The 22,765-nt window shown below is 38.9% G+C and overlaps 1 protein-coding gene across 4 annotated transcripts in view; it reads right to left on the bottom strand.

Moving 5' to 3' along the window:
- Positions 1-2,518, bottom strand: part of SLC16A1 (solute carrier family 16 member 1) — a 36,017-nt gene extending 33,499 nt beyond the window's left edge. For all 4 annotated transcript variants that reach the window (XM_036923420.2, XM_036923418.2, XM_036923421.2 and 1 more), the window contains exon 1: positions 2,231-2,518. The gene's annotated coding sequence lies outside the window, so the exon portion shown is untranslated. The remainder of the gene's footprint in view (positions 1-2,230) is intronic.
- Positions 2,519-22,765: the final 20,247 nt, after the last annotated feature.

The following is a 22,765-nucleotide window of genomic DNA, read 5'->3' as shown; positions in this document are numbered from 1 at the left end:
ACTTGAAGGCAAAGTTATACACCAAAGTAGGAGACTACTTTGCTCCTACTAGGTCCTAACCTTCAAGTCTAAAAGTTAAATAGCATTTACTCAGAGAAGCCTACCCAGAATGCTTCTATTCTAAACTGGTTGTCTTTTCACATCTACATAATATAGTTTCCATAGGAACCTGTTGTTCCTTTATCATAACACACAATACTTACTGTGACTATTGTGTATTTATCCGTTTTCTAGTTAAGACCATAAACTCCTGAGGGATAGGGCTGAAATTTGTTCACTGCTGAATCCCAAGTCTCTCGAAATGCCTTGTATAGCCGATAACAAATTGCTTAACAAATAAAATTCACAAATTTCTCAACTGTTTTTCTCATATCCAAGTCCCACCTTCCCAGTTCTCAGGTGCAACAAAAACAGAATGGCCATGTAGGCATTTACAGTGACCTAAACCCTGCATAGGAATACATATTATGAAGTAGACTGAAAACACAGTAAGTTGGGAAAAGTTATTATTCAAAATATCTACTTTCAGTATGAGATAATTCATGTCCATAGTTGCAATTTTAAAGAAAGCTCAAAGAGTGAAACACATCATTTTCACCCAACCATTAATAAGTTTTCAGACCTAAAATGATACACTTAACCTCTCCTCAGTTTCCTAATCCTTAATATAAGGGAACCTGACTAGCTGGTCAATTGAGATTTAAAAGTCAAAAGATACGTAAATTATTTCAATACTAATCAGTTGGTTTCATTGTATGGTGGATGACCTTTTTTCCTTTTTAATCTGTTTCAGGATGTTATAGCCTATTATGTTAAACTCACAACTAAACCTTTAAATCCATTCAGCTATAAAAACCTCACAAAATGCTCCCCAGATCATTAATGTGCATATTTAACAAGGGTCACTGCAATATGATGAAACATCTATCTAAACTCTGAATTACTGAAGAACGTTCAACTTTTGTTTAATATTTTTTAAAAGCTAGGTGTCTTGAATTCTTGTATCATTTCTATGACAACTTGAAGGCAAAGTTATACACCAAAGTAGGAGACTTGGATTTATGGGTACTATTTAATGCTTTACTAAAAGGCTAAAGATACGTCTCTGCTTCACTCCACTGGGCTGGTAGCTGACATGGAAATTGTTTACTAATGGCTTAATTCCTACTCACACTCTCCAAGCTCTCTCACAATTTAGAGTTCACCCTATCACGACATTCCGGTACATTTGCTTTAGCAGGGCAATGACGTGTACACATTTTACTTCAAAACCAGAACTTTTGAAAAAAAATATTCAAAACCAGTTATGGCAAGCAAAGTAGCTTGTAAACATTTACTGTTATCAGTAGACGCCGAGTTTATAAGAAGACAACTGGAAACTAAGCTAAGGAGTAATACGTTTGTTTCTTGGTCAAGACGAATTACAAACTAATTTTGACAAATACTTCTCGCACCAATTAAATAATGACAAAGAAATGAAATGTTAAAACGCACGTGGAAAAAAAGGATGTACTTAAAGCGTGCATCTGACCAAGTGTAACGCTATCCTTCAGATTCCTCTCAACAGGGCTGCCGTAAAGACCCAGAGCGCCAGGGCGCTGCGGCGTACGTTTTGCAGCCACAGGTTGAATGACAAAGAGTTCCCGTCAGCACCAGTCCCGGGAGTCGGCCAAGCGGCATGTCACTTCGGCAAAGTCTATTCGAACCCTGCAGCTCCCCAAACCACTACGGCAAGTCACCAGGTGGGACCAGGACTGCCTGGCTGAGAAGATCGGGGCGGGCATGCCACGAATCCAAAATAACTCCCGCCCCGAGGTCCCTTAACGCGCAGCAGAGGGCGGCCAGGAGAGTCCGCAGGAACCACGTTAATCAGCCACACGTCGTCCCTTTTCCAGACCAAAAGCATCTCTTCATTATTTAGGGGAGAAGAGACTTCCCCAAGGTCACCGGCACCAGCACCCAACTCCTCAGCCAGGCCGGTGGCCAGCACCTGACCACGGGGCCGCAGCTAGGCTGGGAGAGGCGCTGTCCCCGCGTCTCAAGGTCTCCTTCACCAACGCTGCGCTCCGGAGCCACGCGGCTGCCGGCGGCCACGAGGTCCCTGCCGGGCCGCCTCCCTCCCGCGGAGACCAAGGTCTCCGCTCCCCCGGGGCTCCCTTGGACCCACCAAGGAAACTAGGGCACCGCGGGGTCCGCGCCGAGAGCAGCCTCCGGCCGTTACCCAACTAACCGTTATGCGCGGCTCGCGGCGCCGAGCGTGTGCGTGACGCGGCGGCACGGCTGGAGTTCCGCGGGGCTCAGGGTCCCGGTCGCGTCCTCCTCCGGCTGCCTTGTTTGCTCGCTAGGGCACCCACGCGCCAGGATACTCACGTCGCAGCTCGCCAGCACTTTGTCGAGCCGTGGCCGCGGGGCTGCCTTATAACCCGCCGACGCCGGAGCATGCGCACAGGGGACGGAGTCGGCCTTCCCGGCCGCCGCCCCCTCCCCCCCAAACAGACACCCGAACAGCGACTTGCGCCTCCACACGCTCTCAGGCGCGCGCCCCCGCTCTCCTGCTCGCGCGCACCGGCGCCCCCTCCCCGCCACGTGACCGGCAGCCCGGCAAGACCCGCGCTCTGCTGCCCCGCCACGCGGCGCCGAAGGAGCCGCAGCGCTTCTCTGCGGAACTCGCGCCTCGGCCCCGCTGTGCGAGGAGCTCGCGGTGACCTACACGCGCGCGGGACACCAACGTGGGCCTCACCCTCAGCCTCTGGCGGAGAAAAGGGAGAAGTCGCCGAGTGCGGCAGGGCGCGCCCCAGGGGCCGGACTCAGGTGTCGGGGCTTTGGGCGCGCGGAGCAGCCGGGAAGCGACTGGAAGAGGAGGCACTGGGCAGGGTTTGAACGGACGCGGGCGCGCCTCGGGCCCGGGCAGAGGGGAAGGGGCCCCGGGGCTGGCGGTTAGGAGCGCGCGCTGTGGCCCCGCCACTTGAGTTCAGTGACCTCGGGGAAGGCACTCAAACCTTCAGGGCCTGTTTCCTGTTTTCTAAAATGGCAACGGTAATAGAACCGACCTCACAGGCGCTTTGGTGGTTCTGATGAGAGAATTTACGGAACTTTCTCGCTACGGAGCCTGGCCTGTGGCATTTGAAGAATGGTGGATACTAAACACAGAAGTCGGGAAAGAAGAGCAGGTCAGAGGGTAGCGAGACGGTTCCCAAGAGGGAGGGTATGTATGTCGGAAACATGGAAAAATGAGAACGCAGAGGCCAAATTTTTGTGGACACTTTATATTCGGGACAGGACATCATAATTATAGCTAACAGTTTTGAACGGCTGATTATATACTTAGCAGTTCACCTTAATTATCCTCACAACCCTATGAAGTAGGTCCTATTATTAACATTTTACAAATACGGGACCTCAGGCACAGAGAGGTTAAATAGCTTTCCAGAAGTCACAGAAGCAGTGGCCAAAATGTGAAGCCTGACTCCAGAGCCTGATTTTGTTTTAAGAGCCCTTGTAGGTTCTTGAGAAAGTCCAGATACTGAAGTGTATCTGTTGAACTGATCAAATTGAATAATCATGAAATGTCTCTGTTGACTTTTGAGAAATACCAAAAATGCATGAGGTCAAGGCCCTTGCCTTCAAAGAGCTTAGCAGTTCTTTGGAGAGATTCCCTCAGGCAGAAATCCACCAACATTTGATGAGCATTTTCTGCACAACCCAACCCTGCCCTCCCCCTCTTCTCACTACCCAGTGAGGTTGGCCTTAGGTTTTGTTTTGCAAATGAAGAACCTGAGACTGATGGGAGTGGGGATTGAGGGATCAGGATTGAGAGACACAGGCCCTGTGTGTTTACCTGTCACTCACTCTGCCTCTTTCACAGCAGTTTTCAATAATAGTTATACGTATTAGTAGAAGACAGCATAGAATCCATGGTCAAGAACTGCTTATGAGTAATAACTGCTTTTTACCTTTGGTAAATGCAGAAAAGGAAGACACACCCGGTCATTGGGGTTGCCAGGATTTTAGAACAGCAGTGCTTTGGGATTGTTAGGCTGATAGCATTCAGGGTAGATGCTAGAGTTGGATTAGGGAGGAAGAATAGGACTGGTTCAAACACGAACTTATGAGGGCCCAAACTATGTAATGTAATGGGAAGTGGTAGAGTAAGATGGTTCTCAGGAAATTTCAAAAGAAGGCTTATAGAGGAACAGAGAGTCATAGGTTCACAATATGGACCTTGGAGTCAGATCTGAGTTCCAGTTTTGGTCCTTGGCGCTTACTAGCTCTGTTCACTTAGGCAAATCACTTTTCCTCTCCAAGCCTCATTCTCTGCTCTGTAAAACAAGGATAGTACCTACTTCATAGAGTTGTTATGATAATAAAATTCGTATTTACTTAAGTGTCTGGCATATAGTAAGCACTAAATAAATGTATAGCTGTGGAAAACCATGAAATTGCATCCTAAATGATAACCCTGAGGTTGAACTGATCCTTTCCAAGGCCCTGAGAGGGGCCCTAACAATGTGTTCACAGGATCAGAGTGAGTGTTTAATTGTAACTTTTCATTGTTTTTCTTGAAGATACCCACCAAAATCGTATATACCTCAGGCCCCACAGAGCCTGGGTCAGCCCCTAGTAGGAACTGTAGTGTTGTGAAAAGAGTATTGACTTTGGAATCAGGCCTGTTCTCCTAACTGACTATCTGTGTTGGGCAGTTAACTCACCAAACTTCTAGGCCTTACTCTTTCCTTACTAGGTAAATTGAAGATAATATCTGCCAGCCTGAGCTGCTGTGATAATCAAGAGAGTATTTGCAAAAGTGATTGATAAAACTTGGAAAGAACTCTCTACAAGTGTGTATGAATTAATATTTTAGTTTGTGAAGTGCATAAGAGGGAAAGAGCAAAAGCAACTCCAGGGTTCTTAGCTGAAAAAGTAGAAAAACTGTGAGCTGGCAAAGATGATGAAATGATTCAGGTAAAATTCTTAATTTTCTGCCAGGTTTTCTTCCTGATTAATCCATGAGACACTGAGCAAAATAACTAGTAAGTGTAGGATTAGAAATTTAGAGCTGAGGGGAGGTTGAAGATCACCTTGCACAACCCCAACTCCCTATTTTATAGAAATGGAAATTAAGGCCCAGAGAAGCTAAAAGACTTTTCCAAAGCCACCCATCTAATACATGGCATCACCAGCAGAACCAGCTCTCCAGGCTCCAGGTTCTTACTGTACCAAGTATAATCTTTAAAACAAAAGCATTTCATCAGTGGTGTCTTTTACAATCATTCGATCAAAACCAAAGAAGACACGATGTTACTAGTACCTTTGACTTTATCACAAAATTCCCCAGATTGACTTTTCTTTTTTAAAGCATAATAGACTGGGTGATTCATGGGTAGTCTGTTTGCAAATTTGTTAAATGAGCAAAACTGAAGATTTCAAGGCAAAAGAGTTATAATTTCAGAAATTAGTAATGGGATGAGAAATGGAAATACAAAATCTGAAAATTCCTAACAGTTACTGTTTAAGCTAAGTAAGTGTTTTCAGTTGCTTTATCTGAGAAGGAAGAATAAAGTTACAGTGTGTGTTCTCTGGAATTCAACGACTTCACTTACATTCCTTCAAATATTCCATCATTTCTGTGAATTAGGAAGGTGCCATTATCCCCATCTCACCAGTACCAAACAAAGCGGGAAAAGATTCTTTTAAAACACAATACTACTTAGCTGATTAAGAACACTCCCCCATTTGTTTTATATATAGTAATTCATTCAGGAATATGGAAAATCAAATTTGCTTTTTCTACCATGTATGAAAAAAGGCATGTTAAGCAAATACCTAGTGTAAAGGAGATAATGCTAGTCCTAAACATTCTTTCATTAAAAAGAGAACTCTGTCATTCAGAGCATCTTCTTCCTCTAGTTGTATGTTCTATGTCGAGTGTAGTCCTGGTGCTTCCCAAGGGCTGAGTCTAGGTCTAAGATGAAATTACCACACTTTTGAAGGAAGGCTAACTCTGTGTTGATAAGATGCACTCCAACTTCTCCTCATTTCTTCTTGGCTCTTGCTCTGTTTTGACCCTTCACTTATCTATCTCACCAGCCTGCAGTCTGGCATCCTAATCAGCTGGCTTCTCTGGCTCTCTGCTGGCAGGAGATGATTTAGTCAAAACAGTTTGGTAGGACACAAACTGGTTGCAATAAAAATTTCCTCAACACAACAGATAATTAAAAACTGTTCCTAGTCACTAGCTTTCTGTGTGTTTCTTAATTTTGGTGGCCAAGGGTTTGATTAACTTTTGGTCTTTGAGAATTTTTTTGTACACAAATATCTGTTTTTCAAGGAATCATATTGTGCATACTGTTTAACATTTTTAAATATCTGCAAATGTTTTGATAGTAAGGAATGTTCATACTGTTTTTTTAATAGTGTGAAATTAAGTTAGATTAAGAAGCACAAAAGTCTGGGGAGGAGCCCTAAAAAATTATGATAAACTAGCAGTAATCTTAAGAATTAAGATTACTTAAAGGTTGCAGCACAGTCCATATGGGTAACAAGAATATTCCTTTTTGACCTGTTTAGCCCCTAATTCAATTTGTTTTCAATCAAATTCCGTGAGGCTCCTCATTATCTGTGGCTGCAATTCCTATACACCTCACTCCATTTATCTGATATGGCTGGTCTCCGGCTCTTTGTCTCTGCCAGCATAGGGTCAGTTTTGGCTTAATGCTCTTTGTAGCCTACATCACTGTTTAGAAACCTTTATAGCAAGCATTCCTTCTGGGAGTGGTCCTGAGTGTTCACCAGATATACCTACCTCCCTGACCCTAGCTAACCTTGAGCTCCTTCCTTTTTTTTTTAACTCCCTTACTCTCTTTTTTCCTCCCTCATTTTCCTGTTTTTAGTAAAATATTCTAGACAGGTAGTGTGGGGGTTGGAAATAATAATGTTAAATTGATGAATGCTAGGATTTAGGGAGTACCTACTGTATGTGAGGCATTGATCTGAGCACTTGCATGAACTCATTTACTAATAAAATTGCCATAAACTAGGCACTATTATAATCCCCATTTTATAGGTAGATACAAATACAGAGGGGTTAAATAACTTACCCAAGGTCACATAATCCATATTCTCTGCAATTATCAGGAAGTAGTCACCAAAATGCATGAGTAGAAATTGTCATTTATAACTATTAATACCATAGGAGACTAAGGCCATCTTAACTTAGGAAGACCCTGTTCTGGATTCCCTCTACCCCTGATAGAGCTAAGCAATCATTATGAAAGCTGTTGGCCATGAAAGCTGCCTTTGAAACCAGAAAGTGCACTGCAGGGAACTACTCCCTACTTACCTGAATTTGGGATAATTGCTTCTATTTGGGATCAGCTGCCTTTAGGCAGCTTAATTGGAGTGGAGATACTGGGACATGTTTTTTTTCAACAGCTTGATTTTAAGATCGCCTATACCCTAGGGAGTTCTGGCTGTCCTGGCACCTGTATTCCATGCTCTGAGATCTTTCAGTGTGAGAACTTGGATCTTATGGCCCTTACCCAGTAGCAGCAGCAGGCAGTTAGAACTCTGGAACAGCTGCACCTCAAGCCTGGGGTGACTCAGGAGAGGGGTGCCTGCAGTGAAGGAGACTTCTTAAGATATTAATGACTAGTTTTGTATATCCAAATGCCTGAGGAGCCAGCCAGTTCTAACTGGACCTTCATGCCGCTGCACTGGTGAACAGGAGCTTAAAACAGAACTCAATCTGTAGTGACTTCTGAGAACCCTGAATCTGCCACAATGCCCTGTGCCACTCAGTACCTGTGACACCCTTACCTAAGTAAGGTCCAGGGAGCACCAAACCCACTTCTGAGCTGTGTATTATAGTGTGGAGCCTCCCATACCCACACCCACACTTTACCTTTTTGCACAAATCATGAGTTCATGAGTTAAGCCTATTGTAATCTGGATTATTTTTTGATTGATATATTGATTATTGGTTTCATAGAATAAGGCCATATCACTTTGGGTAGGATATAAAGGTTTCCCTAAATGAGGTAGATGTTCTCATTATCAAACATTCAAAGAAGAGAATCCTCGTGCAGAAAAACTTATAACATGGAAGAGGTGGAAGGTAGCACTTCTGGATTTACCCTTTTAGGGTTTGAATTTAGGTTTGAATTTAGAATCAATGAATTCTCCCTGTATGGAGAAAATGGCCTGTGCCACAAAATTGCCTGATAGGAGCCAGGCAGAGAGGCTTCCCTGGAATCCCAAAACTGAAGATAAATATTCATGTTTTGTAAATTTCTTTATTAGTTCATCACCCTACTTATCCCTGAACTTTAGTGAAGCTTAAATCAAGGATTTAGAAAAGCCTTCAAGGACTAAGAAAAGTTAATAAGCCCAGTATAAGATAATAAGGAATGATGAGTATGGTAAAAGGGATCCAAGTTCAAATGTACTGTATCTTAAGAACTTCCCAATAGCACTAACTACATGTAAGTTTGCTTGATATTTCTACATATTAGTCATTAATTCAAAAGAAAATTGAATTCTTTAAGCTCTTTATTTTTAATCAACATAAAGGGAAAAACAACAATGACAGAAAATAGTATGGGTTAGAAAATGAATGGGTAGGCAGATAGGAGGTGGAGCAAGCAAATATTACAGCAGGCTAGTCTATTCTACCTTAGTCTCTGCTGAGATATTTAAGAAGCAGGCAAAAAGGGGAGTGCTTCCTCCCCAAGTCCTCTTCATGGTGTCAGTAGTGATTTATGAAAGATCCCTGAGAAGTTGAATGTCAAAACATGGGTCTTAGTAACAAAATTTGGCAGTTCCTTCCCTATATGAAGATTCTTCCATTGTCACCTTTAGCAAATCAGGATTCCAGTAGAGACCCAGTAGATTTTTTTTACAACTTTATCCCCAATTTTCTTAACCTGGGTCCATCGTTCCATTTTGGTAAATGTGGCCTTAGTGACTGAAATGGCTCACTTCATCCTTGGCAATGGACAGCCTTCAAGACTCCAAGCCAGTTGCTTACAGACAAGCTCTTTCTAGTGTCTTTAAGATCATGGGCTCAGACTAACGGCTTTAATCTTATCCTGCTTTGGGAGAGCCCTCTAAATTTTCTACATGTACATGTACCTCTCACTGTTCATCACCTCTAATCTAGTAGTAAGAAAGAAACAGGAAAATCTTACAGTAGAAGAATACCCTTGGTTCTATGTTACCTACTTCCAAGACAGCTGGTCTACTCAGTGTCCCAAAGCCAAAAAGTATAGTAACTTACCAAGCTCAGAATATATCATTCCACTGCAGCCATTGTTTTCATCAGCAACCTTCTCCTGCCATGCACACATACCTCATTATTTTACCTCATGTATACTTGCCATAGCCACATCAGTGGGAACTAGAATCTGGAGAGGTTATCTGCCATACAAGAGGCACAAAACCATAAACTGCCAACAGGCAACACACATCCAGATAGCCACCTAACTAGAGGATTACACTTGACCTTTGTCTCATGTTCCTTCAGGCCCAGACAGGCTAGATGGTGGGTTTTTGCTCCTGTTTACAATGAAAAGGTAATCTGAGAGACCCTAACTCCATTATGTATATCCCCTCTGTATATCTATTCATTCCTTTGACCAACCCAAGTGAGGCCACATCATCAATGAAACAGCCCAAATGGGCTTCAACTGTAACACGGGAGTACATAATTCCAGCTGTGTTGAGTGACCGAACCCACATACAGAATCCAGTGGGCTGAGGTATGGTTTCCAGGAATTACTGGAGGAACTCCCAGTTACTGCGAACATGCTCCTAAACAAAGGCCTTTGCACCAAGAACCCAAAGAAGTCCCACTCTGCTTCCCAAACTTATAGGTATTCACTAAGTTATTCTTATACTTGGTCATGAATTATATAATACTTAGCTTGTAAGTACTATAAAACAGATTTAAACTAAGTCCTGCTTAACTTGGAGCCTATGCTCCTAAATACTGGGCTATTTTTATTCATTTATTTTGTTCAAAATCCTGAGATGCAGAAGGAGGGGGTGAGGAGGGTAAGAGGCAGGAAATAAAGGCTGTTTCATAGTCCCAACCCTGAGCCTCCAACCTTTGTACATGCTGTATCTTCACAGAAAGCACTTCTTCCTTTTGCCTGGTGTACAGAATAACATGGAAATGAAAGGGAGACAGACTTAACAAGGGAGCAGTATTTAGTAATTCTCATATAATTAAAGCCTCTTCATAATGCAATTTAGCTTCCCTACTAATTAATGTGAATTAATAAGGTTTCATGATTGTCATATTAACTAACCAGGTTCTTTCTATATAACTGTTGTTTATACTTCAATAAATTGCTTAGGAAAGCCTTCACCATATACAAATTTAATATGTTTCATTTCCTATTTAATGGAGGAAGATGTTATTTTGGGAAAAACATTGGTTTGAAAATTAAATTCCATATCTGGCTCTACCTCCTCTGGAAGACCTAGATCTCTCTTTCTCTTAACATTGCATATGCAAAAGACTTACTAATCTCTTAGAAGGGCTCTTCCAGGCTGTCAGTGTATCTCCTGAAGTATTAAGGACCTCATGCAAAAATGCATGCAGTTTTGTACTTTAAAATGCAGGCACTCTAAATTCCTATTCATAGAATTCAGAAATTTTCCTAAAAGAGTATTGGATAGCCATATCAGCATTTTCTGATCTAATTTATACATTCTTCATATAGAAAAGTTTTTCTCAGGTTAGCAAAAGCAAAGCAGATTAAATTTCTCCTTTATTTGCATATAAGGAGAGAAAGCTGAGGGACAGAAGGGGTATATTTTAAGGTATATAAGAAAGGCCTAATACCCCAAGGGTAGATTTTCTGTCTGTAAATTGGAGTTTAAATTATGTGTTAGTGTTTAGTTTGACATCTTGTCAACTTGAAAAGTTAACCTATCTAAGATAATGTCTGCTAGAAATTAGACTTTTCAAAAACATTTTTGCCTACTCCTTTTCAAAGAGATTACAAGACAATTCTAACTCACTGAAGAACATTTTCCACTTTTTGAGTATCCAATACAATAGTAGTAGTTTCTTTTATCCTTCCTTTGTTTTCATAGACAAACATCCAAAAATACATATAAGTGTTCAGAAATGGAGGCATATATAGATGAAGGACATTCCCTATGTCCAGATTTCTAGGCAGTTTTCCTCCTGGTCTTTTGCTCTTGGCATACTACCCTTATCAGGAAAAAAAAAAAATTACTCCATAGGCCCCCACTCAAGTACCTTAACTTCTCTGGGAATTTTGATTCTTGTATTTAAGATATTCAATGAGTTTAGTTAAATTTTATGACACCAGAATTGTTAAAAAGCAATAAATTATTGCCATGTAATCTGTTCCTATTTATTTTAAGTATTTGTCATCTCTGTTTTTACTTTATTTGGAGAATAGGTTATGAACTTTTCTTAACCTTTGATGCAAGACTCGAGCTGAACTAGCAAAGGACATTGCCTCAAGGAAACTTTCTATCTTGTCTTCTTCAAAATCTATCACTATAAACTTCTTATGTACAGGGGCTATTTCTTCTCTTGGTATTACATATACTGCTTTGTATAGACCTACTTATGGCTAATAAAAAATTGTTGATTATTTCAAAATGCTGAGTGTCAATGTAATGATGATAAATGGCAGCTAGCATTTATACAGCATGTCCCTGTGCCAGGCACTGCTACACACATTTTACATAGAGTTGCTCAGTGTAAAGTCACTAATCTGGTTGTCTATTTTTCTGGCAAAACTCTTTGAGAATCTGTGCAACAGTAAATTCCACAATTCAGCCTTCACCTCCCTAACAAGAATAACTAGAATTCCAGTGTCTTCTATTATTTTGACTCCAAGAAACTTCACTTTTACATCCACACTTACCCTGAGGCTTCACCTGAACACACAACAGGTAGAGCTGCTTTGCTTATCTTAGGACATAAGGCAGTAAACAAAACCTAAAGCTTGCACCTAGTGTAAACCCTTGATTACTAGTAAAACTAATAAGAGATACAATAAAAATGTTGATTTGGAGTCTGCTTGCTTTACCTTTCATCATTTTTCAGAAAATGTAGCCACATACATATACAGATCTTCCTCAATTTAAAATAGGGTTACGTCCTGATAAGTCCATTGTAAGTTGAAAATATCGTAGGTTGAAAGTACATTTAATACACCAAACCTACCGAAAATCATAGCCTAGCCTACCTTAAATGTGCTCAGGACACCTAGGTTAGCCTACATTGGGGCAAAATCATCTAACACAAACCCTATTTGATAATAAAGTGTTGCATATCTCATGTAATTGGATACTCCGCTAAAAATGAAAACCAGTTGTAAGTTTACAGGTTGGTTATACCGCTGTGGTTTTGAGGCTGACGGGGCAATGGTTTGCTATTGCTGCCCCCATCACAAGAGAGTATTGGATCACATATCGCTAGCCCAGGAAAAGATAAAAATTCAAAGTACAATTTCTACTGAAGGCATATTGCTTCTGCACCATTAAAAAAAATTCAAAGTCTAACATTGTTAGTTGGGGACCATCTAAATGAGAAACTTATCCCTTAAAATGTAATAAGGAGTAATGGATTGGTTCAATTTAGAAATCTAACAAAGTGATCCTACATAGTTTTTTCCCCAGTTCACACTTTATTTCTGTTCTTAAAAAGCCGCTAGTTTCATGCAATTACGAAATTTTACTATTTAGCAGTGAAAGGAAGGTTGATAAAACTGCCATTAGACCAGGTTGGGACCCCTGACTTTTCTAATAATAGTTAATGCATTTTCTTTAAGACCACAATTGTTTTGCCAAAATGTAGTAATTCTTCCTCAGATTTAGGGAATGGAGGATAATCTGGTTTTATTTGCTGAAGATTTTTAAAGCACCAGGCTAGAACCAATTATAAATTTTTTAAATCAAATCTCTTAGCTGTATCACACATCTGCCATTTCTGTAGACATTTACAAATATTAACCATTTAGAGCCTTAAAGATTGCTATAGTTTTGGCACATTCATAATACCACCACTGCTGTACAGTGTGGATTTCACAAGGTTCTAGTAAAGTGCAGGTTTAAGACATTCATTTTACTTAAACATCCATTAATTTCATGTTTATTGAATACCTACTATGTGTAAGATTTTTATAATTAAATTCTGTTTTTAAATTGTTAAATCCTTTGCATGGAACAGAATTTTAAGGTATAAAGGAATATACAGTGAAAAGGAAATCTTGCATCCCAGTTCCCCAGCCATTCATCTCACCTCCCCAGACTCGAACAATATTACCAGTAAAATGTGTTATTTTTACATCCTTCTGTAGAAATCCTGTGTATATATAGATAAATACATAATTTTTTGTATGCAGTGGTAGCACACTGCATATAGTATTCTGCACCTTTTCTCACTTAATGTCTAAGGTTTACTGCCTTCTTGGTACATTAGATTAACATCAATATCATAACCACATTTCAGTATTAAAATGTTACTTAAAGGATGCCTTGGAAAAGACCCTGAAGTGATTTCCTTAAAATCAATAAGGACAATGGTTTGTTACAGAATCAAAAAGTCATCACAAACTTTTACCTTTTCTAGAAAACAAATTCTAAGAAGAGTTATACACATAACACAACAAGCCTCCCCCTAAAAAAGAGAAAAACAAGTAATAACACATGCTCAGAAAAGATTTGACATCCAGACTTGGGGGAAAAAAGGGACAATAAGTTACGTGAAGACGTGCTTGCTATTTCATATGTGGCCAGCTACAAATTGTTCCTTGGAATGATCGACAATCAAAATAACCTGAGTAGGTTACCTGACTTACTGCTAAGTCAGAGCCCAGCAAAGATTCTGTGGGTTCCAGTGTTTTTAGCTTAGTATTTCTTCTAAAGGCTCTAAGGGGCATGTCAGGACCACTAAAAGCGTTTTTGTTTTATTTTTCAAAAAGTTCCAGTGAAAGTAGCCACTTCCAGGGTATTGCCTTTTTATCTACCTACCTAGTCCACCCACAGAATCTGATGAATTTGTAAGGACATATGTGAATGTAAATCCTTTGTTTTGCTGCCCTAAGTTTGATATACTCTAGGAGGTTGTACATTCAAAAATTGAATACTTAACAATGTGATAACACTCTGCCAATTTATGCAGTATTGGCCTACTATTGTTTCAATGTATAAAATTAATGAAGTCTTAAAATTTTATTCAAAATATTTCATTATTAAAATATTGATAGAAAAAGTGCTCCAGAATAGAGCCCTAAAATGATATACTGGTAGGTTTGGGATTCAAAATGCAAAACAAAGTTATAATTTATAAGTCAGAGGAAAACTGTAAAAGAAAGGACATTAATTGAAGTTTTGGTCTAGGACCATAGTTTATGGTGATTTGGATCTTAAATAATTTTCCAGTCTTCTTGAATCTACAGGGTAACTTATAGTCTACCCCATTCAAAATAATGAGGCATTTGAGATGTCTCAAAAAGAAAAGTGAACAAGTAGAAAAATGGAATAGACATTTAACCAAAAAGAAAAAGCAAATGACCAAAGAAAAACAAAAAAGTCTTCAATAATAATCAGACATGGATATTGAGTAGTTTCTCTAAATTATAAAGCTGGTGACCTCAATGGTTTTTCACATGGCATACTGTCAAAGATTTCTTTAAATTATAAAACCAGTTTTATAACCCTCAGGGATGTCTGGAAACCAGCACACTTATACATTGCTAGTAGGAGTAATTCTAGTTAGGAGAATTTATTCTTAGGAAATAATTGGATGTTCTTGTGCAAAGTTGTTCAATGTTTGCAATAAGTAATCTAGATGTCTAATCTAGATGTCTAACAATAATAGATGAGTTAAATTGTAGTATTTCTAAATGATGGGTTACAAATGCAGCCATGAAAAGCAAGCATACTTTAGAAGAATATGGGGAAAGGCTTATGATGTGTTAAATAAAGAATGCAGTTTTTGAAACACTAAATACAAAGTGATCACAATTTTTTATTTAAAGTAAATATGCATAAAAGTATGGGCACAAAAGTAGTATTAGAAGATTACAACTCAAAATGATAATAATGTTTATCCTCAGTGGTGGGATTACAAGGTGGTATTTATTTTTTTTATGTCTTGATTTGGATTTTTAAAAATTTTTCAATGGTGCCATGACTACCTGGAAGAAAAGGCAGGCATTCTATAGAGAGAATGAATTATTTTAGGTATCTGTGGTAAGTGATTTTTTTTTTAACTGGAAAAGATTTTGTATTCCACATACAACAAATACTTCAAAGAAGAAGTTGCTTGTCAGATGAAATGAGAATATTTAAACTGGAGGATGGGTTAGAAATACTGTAGTCCAACTCCCTTTATTGTACAGATGAAAAAACAAAGTCCAGGCTTACCCAAGGCCACACTGATAATGTTTAAGATTCAAACAATAACTTGATTCTCTTATTTCTAGAATTTTTATCTCAATCTTCCTTTCTACTTACATATAATGCTGCAGTTGGCAACTGTTTGAGTCTGAAAAAAGAAATGGAAAAATTTTAGGATAAAGATAAAAATCCTATCTTAAATAACATGGTAATTATCATTTGCCAAAAAAAAGAGAAATACACATACACTTTGTAGTTATCTTCAGAATAGCCTATTTGAAATAAAACTTCTAAATACAACTTCATGATGCTGGTGATTTAAATAACCCCGTCTTTATCACATCCTCCTTTTTTCCCACCTAGTGCTATTAATCTTCCTCAGGGCTACAGACTGATCACAAGAAGTAAAAATTAAAATCAACTTCCCATAGGCCCTGATAAAATCTGAGTTATTAAAGGTTGATGTTGAAACATTTGATGCAGATTTAAGCAACAAGTAAAGTATGGTTGCCAATGTAACACACACTTGTATTAGAAAGGCAATATCATGTATCTGTTTGTTAATATGTTTATACAATCAGCCATATTTATAGAGCTCCTACTATAAGACAAACGCTACGCTGTCTACCTGGATATAAAGTGGTAATTGGAAGAGACCCAAACCTTGACCTTGGAGCTTACAGACTAGTGTATAATGGTCTCTGCTAAATTACATGTTATAAGGCAGGAGTCATTTCTTATCATTACAATGAATATAGTAGATTTTCTTGTAATATTTGTAGACTAAATGAATAAATTTACTAGGGGCTACTTTGCCCTAAATTAAGTAGTTACCTCAGACATGCACAGGGGAGTTGAGAATTGATGCAGACTGAAAAACCCTGATATAACCTCACTATTAATTTTAGCATGCTCCTTCCAAAGCCAACCCATCTTTCAAATGACCCAAAATTAAGTCTAGCACCTAGTTATGAAAAGATTTCTGATGTAAAACTCACCTAGATGTCACCCAGTGACAAAGCAAGCAGCCTTTGGTAATCAGAGACTGCTGTCATTTAGACAAGAACAGGTTTCTAACGTTGTGATCATACTTTTGTTCTTTGAAAGTAAAACCTTTTGACGTCTATTTTATAGTTGTTTTCATAGTTGCATGAGGTAATTTGGTAAAGTAATCTGAGAGGTAATCTGATACAGCATTTTTGGAAGCAAGTAACAAATTTCAACATTGATATTTAACAGAAGTCTTTAATATATTTTTAAAAGATCAGAATATCAGAAACGTATAAATTTTTGGAGATCATTACTTGGTATGCAAGCTTATCTTTTCATTTGCTGACATCTCAGTGAATCAAGATCTGTGCTCTTGAATCAAAGAAGCAACAGCCTATAAATATAAGGGCTTTCCTGTTATCTCCTGTAAATAATAGGCTTTTCTATTTAATTTACCTGGGGAGGTAAACACAATATGAAAAGGCAAAGACTTGGTCCTCTCTTGGTCTGATGTAACTAAAAGATAAAGTGGTGCTTACCTTGGACCTCCAAGAGTTAGCCTCTACTGTATCTTCCAAAGGAAAAAGAACAGATTGTCTTCTGGGCTCATGTAAACAGGAGAAGACAGCAGCTGTAGGTGACCTTGTGTTCTGATATAGTTCTGGCATCTGGACAGATTCTTTTTGCTAGCCTGTTCTTTGTCACGTTCTAGCAAGTATAGTAACTGGGTACCTGGGCCTATAACTCAACCACTCCACAAGATTCCAGACCTTGAGGATCGAAGAAGGGGTCCAAATATTCTCAGCCTTTGGTTATCACTCTGAGATAGGCTTTAGAGACCAGTTAGTGAGCAGACACCATACCAGGAAGAGATGCATGAACTTGGATCTCACAGGTATGTACTCTGAAGCTGAAATCATAAACCAGAACATCTGATGTGTATCTCCTACACAATGAGGGAGGGAGGCTGTTGACGGAAATGTCACACACACAGCTGCTTTTAGCGCTTGGCTCTCACAGATCAAGCTTCCTCCTCTGCTGCTACACCCCACCCTCTTCCTGAATGAAAGCCATTTAGGGCTCTTCCGTTCTCATCCTGCATGCTGTGAAACAGGTTGTAAATGTGTATCTGTTACATTAGTCCAGGTCATGGCTGATTGATGTGTCTGATGGTCTGCAGGAGTGACTGGCTCAGCTTCTGTTTGGGTCTGAAAAGAATCTCTTTGAATCTCCATTGTAGCCTATGTTTTGTCACTTTCTAGCAAGAGACTTGCTAAAGAGACAGTTGTGTGCCATGCACTGTCAAGTAAGGAATGTGGCCTGTGGTCCTAATTAAGCTACTTGTTAAACAATGTCCTTTGAACAAGTCATTTTATTTTACTTTCCCAGCTGTAAGATTAAGCATATAATCCTGTGTGACTTCATAGTGAGGTTGTAAGGACAAGCTATTCCCTCCATCTGGCATTCTCTTCGCCTCACTTTTCCATTGCCAAATCCTCCTTATTGTTTTGCATCTGAATCTCCAGCACCAGGCATAAGGCTGTGCACATATTTGGTGCTTAATAAACATTTGTTGAATGAATGATGAATTACATCTTTTATTTTTTAATTTTTTTATTTTGATATCAATGTACAATTACTTGAGCAACATTATGGTTACTAGACTCCCCTATTATCAAGTTCCCCCCACATACCCCATTACAGTCACTGTCCGTCAGTGTAGTAAGATGCTATAGAATCATTACTTGTTTTCTCTGTATATACTGCCTTCCCCATATCCCACCCCCCTACATTACGTGTGCTAATCGTAATGCCCCGTTTTCCCCCTCATCCCTCCCTTCCCACCCATCCTCCCCAGTCCCTTTCCCTTTGGTAACTGTTAGTCCATTCTTGGGTTCTGTGAGTCTGCTTCTGTTTTGTTCCTTCAGTTTTTTCTTTGTTCTTATACTCCACAGATGAATGAAATCATTTGATACTTGTCTTTTTCCGCCTGGCTTATTTCACTGAGCATAATACCCTCTAGCTCCATCCATGTTGTTGCAAGTGGTAGGATTTGTTTTCTTCTTATGGCTGAATAATATTCCATTGTATATATTCCACATATTCTTTATCCATTCATCTACTGATGGACACTTAGGTTGCTTCCATTTCTTGGCTACTGTAAATAGTGCTGCAATAAACATAGTAGTGCATATGTCTTTTTCAAACTGGGCTGCTACATTCTTAGGGTAAATTCCTAGGAATGGAATTCCTGGGTCAAATGGTATTTCTATTTTGAGTTTTTTTAGGAACCTCCATACTGCTCTCCACAATGGTTGAACTAGTTTACATTCCCAACAGCAGTGTAGGAGGGTTCCCCTTTCTCCACATCCTCACCAACATTTGTTGTTGTTTGTCTTTTGGATGTTGGCCACCCTAACTGGTGTGAGATGATTTCTCATTGTGGTTTTAATGTGCATTTCCCTGATGATTAGCGATGTGGAGCGTCTTTTCATGTGTCTGTTGGCCATGTGACTTTCTTCTTTGGAGAAGTGTCTTTTCAGATCCTGTGCCCATTTTTTAATTGGATTATTTGCTTTTTGTTTGTTGAGTGTGTAAGCTCTTTATATATTTTGGATGTCAACACTTTATTGGATCTGTCATTTATGAATATATTCTCCCGTACTGTAGGATGTCTTTTTGTTCTGCTGATGGTATCCTTTGCTGTACAGAAGCTTTTTAGTGTGATATAGTCTCACTTGTTCATTTTTGCTTTTGTTTCCCTTGCCTGGAGAGATATGTTCAGGAAGAAGTCACTCATATTTATGTCCAAGAGATTTTTGCCTATATTTTTTTCTAAGAGTTTTATGGTTTTATGACTTACATTCAGGTCTTTGATTCATTTTGAGTTTACATTTGTGTATCAGGTTAGACAATAATCCAGTTTCATTCTCTTACATGTAGCTGTCCAGTTTTGCCAACACCAGCTGTAGAAGAGGCTGTCATTTCCCCATTGTATATCCATGGCTCCATTATCATATATTAATTGACCATATATGCTTGGGTTTATATCTGGACTCTCTAGTCTATTCCACTGGTCTTTGGGTTCTTGTGCCAGTACCAAATTGTCTTGATTACTGTGGCTTTGTAGTAGAGCTTGAAGTCAGGGAGCGTAATCCCCCCAGCTTTATTCTTCCTTCTCAGGATTGCTTTGGCTATTCAGGGTCTTTTGTGGTTCCATATGAATTTTAGAACTATTTTCTCTAGTTCATTGAAGAATGCTTTGATAGGGATTGCATTGAATCTGTAGACTGCTTTAGGCAGGATGGCCATTTTGACAATGTTAATTCTTCCTAGCCAAGAGCATGGGATGAAGTTCCATTTATAAGTGTCCTCTTGAATTTCTATTAAGGGTGTCCCATAGTTTTCAGGGTATAGGTTTTTCACTTCCTTGGTTAGGTTTATTCCTAGGTATTTGATAAATTACATCTTATAATTACTTTGAGGTTCTTTTGTGAAAATCCAATATTGAACTCACCGTGCTTTTCTAATCATGCAGGTAATATAAAGAACAGGTATTGAATTAGAGCCAAAAGTACTGCTATTTAGTGTACAGTTCCCCATGCCTGACTACTACTTGCCTTCTCATATCTCCACAATCTAAATTTTTAGCATCATGGCAAATTGTTCCCAACTCCCTAAGCAATCATTTCTAGGAATATTGAGTCTGTGTTCATTTCTAAATGAAACCAAGAATCCAAACTGGTTTTTAGAATTGAGTGTTGTGCTTCCTCACATTTTAGTCAATTTAAAGAATCATTAAACTCCCATAGAAAATATTTCATATAATCTGTAATTACATTTGAGAATGAGTTTGTTAACTTCAAATAAATATTTCCCAAAATACCTTCTTGTTAATACTAGATGTTTCTGAAATATTAATCTGAGCTTGAGTATCTAATTCTATCTAGAGACTTTTTAGAGTAAACTCATAGTTGAAATGAGGAAAACCAGATGCAGATGCCATTTATTCATTTGGTGATTATTAGTGAGCACTGTAACAGACACTATTCTAGATATTTGAAATATCAGTAAATAAAAGATTCTGGTCCTCAAGGAAATAATTATAGGACTACTGTGGTATAGACAGTACTTAACAAATATTCCATTGTTCCTCTGCTTTTCCTAGCTTCCCTTCGGTTAGGTTGGGATCATATGATTTACTTCTGGCTAATGGATTGTGAAAGAAGTGACTTATATCACTCTCAAGCTGAGGAAGTTATAGGCTGATGAGCCTTCACTAACCCATTTTCCCCCTGTCACAGCAACCTCAGAGGTTACATGTTCCACATGGTACAGCTGTAAGATGGAAGAACCTGAGTCATCTTGGCTACTGAGTGAAAGCGTGGAGTAGAGCAACATACAACCTTTACGGTCTGCCAATCTGTGCTACATGTACGACCTGTGAGAGGGAAATTTTTGTTAGTTAAGCCACTAAGAAATCAGAGTTTGACTATGGGACAGCCAGCATTAACTACTCTGAGTAATAAAACATCTATTATTTGTTGAACACCTTTCTCTTCATGTAAAGACAGCTACATGTAAGAGAATGTATGTAAAAGCACTTTGTACACTATAAAATCTGTATGCAGAGGGAAGAGAACTAACATTTGTTGAGTGCCAGGAACTGTGCAGGGTACTTTGCACGCATTTATCTCATTTGATCTGATGTAAATACTAAGGCATATAGTATCTTGATGGTCACCTTTCCATTTATTTCACTTTATATTGTATTAATTGTTTTTTCGTGAAATACCCCTTTTGTTGCCTCACACTTTGAAGTAGGCACAGTACTAGGTTATTTGTAATAATGATGTATTGTTGTTAAAACCCTTACAATTCATTTTCCTTGCCAAAAGGGAGGTGTGTTCAATATTTATCCTGAACTACAATATTCATTCTCACCAGATTTTTTTTCCTAAAAGCAACAGTGCTAAGATTCTTACAAGCCTTGAAACTTTAGAGGGAAAAGGGATTTTAGGCTTATTCTAGAGGACTAAACTAGGATGATTCCTTATCCTGATTCTATGGCTGTTTGAGTAAGTTATTTAATCTGCCTTATCTTTCGCATAGATAAAATTGGGCTGGTATTTGCTCCTAATATCACAAAGTTATTATGATGACCAAAATGAGTTAATGTATAAACTGTGAAGCATTTGTACAAATACAATATGACCATTCTCATTGAATCTAAGACACCACTGATTATAGGGCACACCATTATTTTATATACCACTAAGAAAGAAAATAATGCTGCAAGTTAACCTATGGCACAATGGTATCTCACCCCTCAGCCCTTTAAATTAAAGGGCTCATTTAGGCTTATTTAAATTGATTTTTATCATATATCACACTTGCACATTAAAAGGGAAATAAATCAGTTAGGGTAGTCCAAACTGTCTTCTGAATCACTTTTCAACTCTGAACCATTGATGTCTGTGTTTTTCAATACAGTATTACCTTCTGGGCCATCAAGTGATACAGCATTCCTTAGGCATGGCTCCACCATTTTTTCCTGAGATTTTTCTTCCAAGATTTTGACATCTGTTCTGCAAATTTTTATGCTGGAGCTTTCTTGATCTTACCAAAAGGTGTCAATGGAAGGTTTTCAGGAAAAACTAGGTTTCATATTTTTTATGCAAATGTTGCTTAAATGGTTTGTTGATAAAATGTCTGGGTTTAAGTGGTCCAGTCATGCTACCAGAATAACAACCACATTTGTGGATGAGCAGACAATAACAACTACATTGAAAATGCTGAGCAGTTGGAAACAATGCCATCAATTTTCTCTATTTCAGAGATGTTAAAATGTGAAATGTATGTGTCTTAAAATAAATAAAATGAAATATTGGTATTTTACAAATAGGGATATATAATAAGGCCCCAAGAAACTCAGCTACCCAGGAACTCACAGATCACTCTTTGTTCTCCATCACATTGTTAGCACTCTAATCCAAGCCTTCACAGTCTTATGTCTGGGACAGTGCAATAAGAAGAGTCTAGGATGTAGGGAAAAGAATCTGGAGTATAGGTGTCAGACCTGAGTCTGACCTTCAGCCCTACAGTTTCTCAGATGTGCTACTTTTGGGGTCAAGTCATTGTTCTGGGGGAAATATTTAATTGACCAGGGGAGATTTAATGTATGTAAAAGCACTTTGTATGCAGAGGAAAGAGAACTAACATTTGTTGAGTGCCAGGAACCGTGCAGGGTACTTTGCAGGCATTTATCTCATTTGATCTGATGTAAATACTAAGGCATATAGTATCTTGATGGTCACCTTTCCATTTATTTCACTTTATATTGTATTAATTTTTTTTTCGTGAAATACCCCTTTTGTTAAATCAC

This window comes from Manis pentadactyla, chromosome 4 (genome assembly GCF_030020395.1).
Source record: "Manis pentadactyla isolate mManPen7 chromosome 4, mManPen7.hap1, whole genome shotgun sequence".
NCBI classification, from domain to species: Eukaryota; Metazoa; Chordata; class Mammalia; order Pholidota; family Manidae; genus Manis; species Manis pentadactyla.
This window is presented reverse-complemented; position numbering and strand designations above follow the sequence as displayed.